At 39.2% G+C, this 7289-nt stretch overlaps 1 protein-coding gene across 1 annotated transcript in view; it reads left to right on the top strand.

The window, feature by feature from the left end:
• Window positions 1-7289, top strand: part of CENPP (centromere protein P) — a 286318-nt gene that overhangs the window by 113964 nt on the left and 165065 nt on the right. The window lies entirely within an intron of this gene.

The raw sequence follows: 7289 nt of genomic DNA on the forward strand, positions 1-7289 counted from the left end.
GTGCCCACCACTATGCCCAGCTAATTTTTTGTATTTTTGGTAGAGACGGGGTTTCACCATTTTGGCCAGGCTGGTCTCGAACTCCTGAGGGTTAGGGGTTTTTCAAAGGCAGTTTTGGGGAAGTGGTCAGGGAGGCAAGGCTTGCTGCTGATTGGTTGGGGCAGAGATGAAATCCTATGATTTCATCTCTGGGGGGGTGTAAGCTGTTCTCCTGTGGGCTGAATTGCTTCTGGATGGGGCCACAGGAATGGGATTGGAAGGTCCAGGTGAAGCCGTAGGTGTCAGCCATGCAAAAAAACCTGAAAAGGTATCCCAAAAAGCCAGTCTACAATAGTTACATTATTTGCAGGAATGGCTGACAATCTATGTCTACACCTTAGCAGAATCGGGCTCCTCTCTTCACCCAGTTCATGGTCTTCCATTAGCTTTACAAAATAAGTTGAGTTTTGGGCAAGGTCTATTATCATTTAAACTATAGCCTAAATGTCTTCCAAAGTTAGCTCAGCCCAAAAGCACAGTGATAATTTAAGGAAAGGGAAGATGGAGGGTAGGTTAGCTCAGATCTTTTTTACTGTCCTAATTTTCTCATTGATATATTTGCAAAGGCGATTTCAAAGTGAACAGAGATTTTCAAGAAAAATAGTGTATCATCATAGTTAAAAGCATGGAGCTAGACTGCTGTATTCAAATCCCAGATCTGCCACAAGTGATTTAATTTCCTTAGCTCCTACACCTAAAAAAACAGATACAGGCTGGGTGCGGTGGCTCACGCCTGTAATCCCAGCACTTTGGGAGGCCAAGGCGGGCGGACACGAGGTCAGGAGATCGAGACCATCCTGGCTAACACGGTGAAACCCCATCTCTACTAAAAATACAAAAAATTAGCCGGGCGTGGTGGGGGGTGCCTGTAGTCCCAGCTACTCAGGAGGCTGAGGCAGAATGGCGTGAACCCGGGAGGCAGAGCTTGCAGTGAGCCAAGATTGCACCATTGCACTCCAGCCTGGGTGATGAGCGAGACTCTATCTCCAAAAAAAAAAGAAAAAAATACCAGATATAAGTAAAAGTATCTCATAGGGTTATTGTGAGGATTAAAAGTAAGGCATTTAGAAGAATATCTGAAAATGTTCTTTAAACATCAGTGATATGGTTTGGATCTGTGTCCCCACCCAAATCTCATGTCAAATTTTAATCCCCAATGTTGGATGTGGGACCTAGTGGGAGGTGATTGGATCATGGGGGCGGATTTTCCCCTTGGAGCAGTTCTCATGATAGTAAGTGAGTTCTCATGAGATCTGGTCATTTAAAAGTGTGTGGCACCTCCCCTTTCTCTAGCCAAGTGAAATGCTCCCCCTTGTCCTTCCGCCATCATTGGACGCTTCCTGAGGCCTCCCCAGAAGCAGACTCTGCCATGCTTCCTATACAGCCTGCAGAACTATGAGCCAATTAAACATTGTTTATAAATTACCCAGTGTCAGGTATTTATTTATAGCAGTGTGAGAATGCACTAATAAAATCAGCTATTATTGTTTAATGTTATTTGTATAAGATAATTTTGGGAAAATAGATTAAGGAGAATTGTTAGGTCAGCCACAACAGATTAAGGTCCATGTGAATAGAAAGGTAATACAGACTGAGATAAGGCAATTCTTTCTTTTTATTATTATTATTATTATTATTATTATTATTATTATTATACTTTTAGTTTTAGGGTACATGTGCACAATGTGCAGGTAAGTTATATATGTATACATGTGCCATGCTGGTGTGCTGTACCCATTAACTCGTCATTTAGCATTAGGTATATCTCCTAAAGCTATCCCTCCCCCCTTCCCCCACCCCACGGCAGTCCCCAGAGTGTGATGTTCCCCTTCCTGTGTCCATGTGTTCTCATTGTTCAATTCCCGCCTATGAGTGAGAACATGTGGTGTTTGGTTTTTTGTTCTTGCGATAGTTTACTGAGAATGATGATTTCCAATTTCATCCATGTCCCTACAAAGGACATGAACTCATCCTTTTTTATGGCTGCATAGTATTCCACGGTGTATATGTGCCACATTTTCTTAATCCAGTCTATCATTGTTGGACATTTGGGTTGGTTCCAAGTCTTTGCTATTGTGAATAGTGCCGCAATAAACATACGTGTGCATGTGTCTTTATAGCAGCATGATTTATAGTCCTTTGGGTATATACCCAGTAATGGGATGGCTGGGTCTAATGGTGTTTCTAGTTCTAGATCTCTGAGGAATCGCCACACTGACTTCCACAAGGGTTGAACTAGTTTACAGTTCCACCAACAGTGTAAAAGTGTTCGTATTTCTCCACATCCTCTCCAGCACCTGTTGTTTCCTGACTTTTTAATGATTGCCATTCTAACTGGTGTGAGATTGTGGTCTCATTGTGGTTTTGATTTGCATTTCTCTGATGGTCAGTGATGGTGAGCATTTTTTCATGTGTTTTTTGGCTGCATAAATGTCTTCTTTTGAGAAGTGTCTGTTCATGTCCTACGCCCACTTTTTGATGGGGTTGTTTGTTTTTTTCTTGTAAATTTGTTTGAGTTCATTGTAGATTCTGGATATTAGCTCTTTGTCAGATAAGTAGGTTGCAAAAATTTTCTCCCATTCTGTAGGTTGCCTGTTCACTCTGATGGTAGTTTCTTTTGCTGTGCAGAAGCTCTTTAGTTTAATTAGATCCCATTTGTCAATTTTGTCTTTTGTTGCCATTGCTTTTGGTGTTTTAGTCATGAAGTCCTTGCCCATGCCTATGTCCTGAATGGTAATGCCTAGGTTTTCTTCTCGGGTTTTTATGGTTTTAGGTCTAACATTTAAGTCTTTAATCCATCTTGAATTAATTTTTGTATAAGGTGTAAGGAAGGGATCCAGTTTCAGCTTTCTACATATGGCTAGCCAGTTTTCCCAGCACCATTTATTAAATAGGGAATCCTTTCCCCATTGCTTGTTTTTCTCAGGTTTGTCAAAGATCAGATAGTTGTAGATATGTGGTGTTATTTCTGAGGGCTCTGTTCTGTTCCATTGATCTATATCTCTGTTTTAGTACCAGTACCATGCTGTTTTGGTTACTGTAGCCTTGTAGTATAGTTTGAAGTCAGGTAGCATGATGCCTCCAGCTTTGTTCTTTTGGCTTAGGATTGACTTGGCGATGCGGGCTCTTTTTTTGATTCCATATAAACTTTAAAGTAGTTTTTTCCGATTCTGTGAAGAAAGTCATTGGTAGCTTGATGGGGATGGCATTGAATCTATAAATCACCTTGGGCAGTATGGCCATTTTCACGATATTGAGTCTTCCTACCCATGAGCATGGAATGTTCTTCCATTTGTTTGTATCCTCTTTTATTTCCTTGAGCAGTGGTTTGTAGTTCTCCTTGAAGAGGTCCTTCACATCCCTTGTAAGTTGGATTCCTAGGGATTTTATTCTCTTTGAAGCAATTGTGAATGGCAGTTCACTCATGATTTGGCTCTCTGTTTGTCTGCTATTGGTGTATAAGAATGCTTGTGATTTTTGTACATTGATTTTGTATCCTGAGACTTTGCTGAAGTTGCTTATCAGCTTAAGGAGATTTTGGGCTGAGACAATGGGGTTTTCTAGATATACAATCATGTCATCTGCAAACAGGGACAATTTGACTTCCTCTTTTCCTAATTGAATACCGTTTATTTCCTTCTCCTGCCTAATTGCCCTGGCCAGAACTTCCAACACTATGTTGAATAGGAGTGGTGAGAGAGGGCATCCCTGTCTTGTGCCAGTTTTCAAAGGGAATGCTTCCAGTTTTTGCCCACTCAGTATGATACTGGCTGTGGGTTTGTCATAGATAGCTCTTATTATTTTGAGATACGTCCCATCAATACCTAATTTATTGAGAGTTATTAGCATGAAGCGTTGTTGAATTTTGTCAAAGGCTTTTTCTGCATCTATTGAGATAATCATGTGGTTTTTGTCTTTGGTTGTGTTTATATGCTGGATTACATTTATTGATTTGCGTATATTGAACCAGCCTTGCATCCCAGGGATGAAGCCCACTTGATCATGGTGGATAAGCTTTTTAATGTGCTGCTGGATTCGGTTTGCCAGTATTTTATTGAGGATTTTTGCATCAAAGTTCATCAAGGATATTGGTCTAAAATGCTCTTTTTTTTGTTGTGTCTCTGCCAGGCTTTGGTATCAGGATGATGCTGGCCTCATAAAAAGAGTTAGGGAGGATTCCCTCTTTTTCTATTGATTGGAATACTTTCAGAAGGAATGGTACCAGTTCCTCCTTGTACCTCTGGTAGAATTCGGCTGTGAATCCATCTGGTCCTGGACTCTTTTTGGTTGGTAAGCTATTGATTATTGCCACAGTTTCAGAGTCTGTTATTGGTCTATTCAGAGATTCAACTTCTTCCTGGTTTAGTCTTGGGAGAGTGTATGTGTCGAGGAATTTATCCATTTCTTCTAGATTTTCTAGTTTATTTGCGTAGAGGTGTTTGTAGTATTCTCTGATGGTAGTTTGTATTTCTGTGGGATCGGTGGTGATATCCCCTTTATCATTTTGTATTGCGTCTATTTGAATCTTCTCTCTTTTCTTCTTTATTAGTCTTGCTAGCGGTCTATCAATTTTGTTGATCCTTTGAAAAAACCAGCTCCTGGATTCATTAATTTTTTGAAGGGTTTTTTGTGTCTCTATTTCCTTCAGTTCTGCTCTGATTTTAGTTATTTCTTGCCTTCTGCTAGCTTTTGAATGTGTTTGCTCTTGCTTTTCTAGTTCTTTTAATTGTGATGTTAGGGTGTCAATTTTGGATCTTTCCTCCTTTCTCTTGTGGGCATTTAGTGCTATAAATTTCCCTCTACACACTGCTTTGAATGTGTCCCAGAGATTCTGGTATGTTGTGTCTTTGTTCTCGTTGGTTTCAAAGAACATCTTTATTTCTGCCTTCATTTCGTTATGTACCCATTAGTCATTCAGGAGCAGGTTGTTCAGTTTCCATGTAGTTGAGCGGTTTTGAGTGAGTTTCTTAATACTGAGTTCTAATTTGATTGCACTGTGGTCTGAGAGACAGTTTGTTATAATTTCTGTTCTTTTACATTTGCTGAGGAGAGCTTTACTTCCAAGTATATGGTCAATTTTGGAAAAGGTGTGGTGTGGTGCTGAAAAAAATGTATATTCTGTTGATTTGGGGTGGAGAGTTCTGTAGATGTCTATTAGAGACTTAGACTCCCACACAGTGATAATGGGAGACTTTAACACCCCACTGTCAACATTAGACAGATCAGTGAGACAGAAAGTTAACAAGGATACCCAGGAATTGAACTCAGCTCTGCACCAAGCGGCAATTCTTTCAAAAAGGGATGGAATTGTGAATGAAAGAGAAATAGTATGGTAGCTTAAGGGAAAAGAAAATTGAAATTTTTTAAAAAAAGCTTTTGGAATGCTGGGTGTGGTGGCTCACGCCTGTAATCCCATCTACTCTGGAGTCTGAGACAGGAAGATCACTTAAGCCCAAGAGTTTGAGACCAGCCTGGACAATTTGTGGAAAGACCTCATCTCAGAAAAAAAAAAAAAGTTTTTGTTTTAGTGACTTCTAAATACCTCATAATACTTAAAGAAAATCACTTCAGTAATTTAGTTCTTCATAAACCCAGTAAATAGTAAGTCACTTGTTTTCAATCTTTAATGGATTTTTCCAGTGGGTAATATTTTGTATTCACCAGAAAATGTGTTTTTGGCAGTAAATGTTAATGCAGTTTTGGTTGTTTATGATTTTTATTAGTGATTTGTTTTTTGCAAACTTAAAACCAAAAATGGCTAACAGCTGGAAGATTGAAAATACAAACATAAACCTCAGTAAATTAATTGCAGGGATTTCAAGAATCATTTCCAGTATTTTAAAATTTTGGTTTTGTCTTTTCTTTTCATAAAAAGATTAACTTAGCTACTTTAAGCTCCACTATTCAGATCATAGATAAATGTGTTTTTTATTCTAACCTTAGTATTTACTTTATGATTTTAATGATTAATTTCAAGATGTTGGGTTTTTTCAATGTCAATAAACATTTTTTACTTTTACATATGTTCTTATAAGTGCCATGATATCACAGTTTTTTGTTACATTGTAGAAAAATTTATTTTGTTTATTAAAGCAATTGAAACTAGAATATTTTAATTTTTGAGTGATTATTATAGTATTGTTTTCTTTTATCTTTAAGGACTTCATGATCTTTTATTTTTCTTTGTAAATGTTTATGGTTTACAAAGCATTGCATATATATTTTTATCATTTATTCTTCATAGCAACCTTGTTCAGTGTTGTCACCCCTACCCTTTATAGGTGAGGAAGCAGGCTCAAAGAGGTGGTAACTTGCCCAAGACTATAAATGGAACTGGATTTCCAAGGCAAAGTTCTGCAACCCGGGGCACTGCTGGTTCTAGCACTACTCTTGGTGAACATTTATTATTAAAATCATACTGTCATCATCCCTCTACTCATACCATGGTCTTCCCAATTTTTTTGCTCAAGAAAGTAGCAGTTTTATTCTAGGTTTCCAGATGTGTCATTTTAGAAATTGACTAACTTTCCTGTAAAGCCGTTGTTTGCAACCTGCTGAGATTTTGCCTTACCTTCCACCACTCTCTGCAGGGACATTTGTCAATTTCTGGAGAAATTGTTGATTGTCAAAACCATAGAGGTAGAGGGGAGGCTGGATGCAGTGGCTCATGCCTGTAATCCTAACACTTTAGGAGGCTAAGGCTTGGAGGATTACTTGAAGCCAGGAGTTCAATATCAGCCTGGGCAACAAAGTGAGACCCTGTCTCCACAAAAAATTAGCTGAGCGTAGTGGTATGCACCTGTAGTCCCAGCTACTTGGAAGCCTGAAGCAGGAGGATTGCTTGAGCCTAGGAGTTTGTGGCTACAGTGAGCTATGATCACACTGCTGCGCTGCAGCCTGGGCAACGGAGCAAGACTCTGTCTCTTAACAAAATAAAAAACAAACAAAAACCTGTGGAGGGCAGGGGATGCAGGTGTTACTGCCATCTAGTGTGTAGAGACCAGGGTGCAACTAAAAGATGTACAGGGCAGCCCCTGCCGCAAAGAATGACCTGGCCCAAAATGTCAAGGGAGCCAAAGTTGAGTAACTCCACTGTGAAGAATAAGACTTTATTTACCCATTCTTAACCTTGAAATCCAAACCTCCATCTCTTGTATATCTGTAATGTTGTTCTTTCCCCCTCGCCCCCAAGTTATTTAAAATCTTGTTTTTGATGTAGTTTAATATAAAGGTGATTATCTTTCATAGCA

The sequence above is a fragment of the Gorilla gorilla genome, chromosome 13 (genome assembly GCF_029281585.2).
Source record: "Gorilla gorilla gorilla isolate KB3781 chromosome 13, NHGRI_mGorGor1-v2.1_pri, whole genome shotgun sequence".
NCBI classification, from domain to species: Eukaryota; Metazoa; Chordata; class Mammalia; order Primates; family Hominidae; genus Gorilla; species Gorilla gorilla.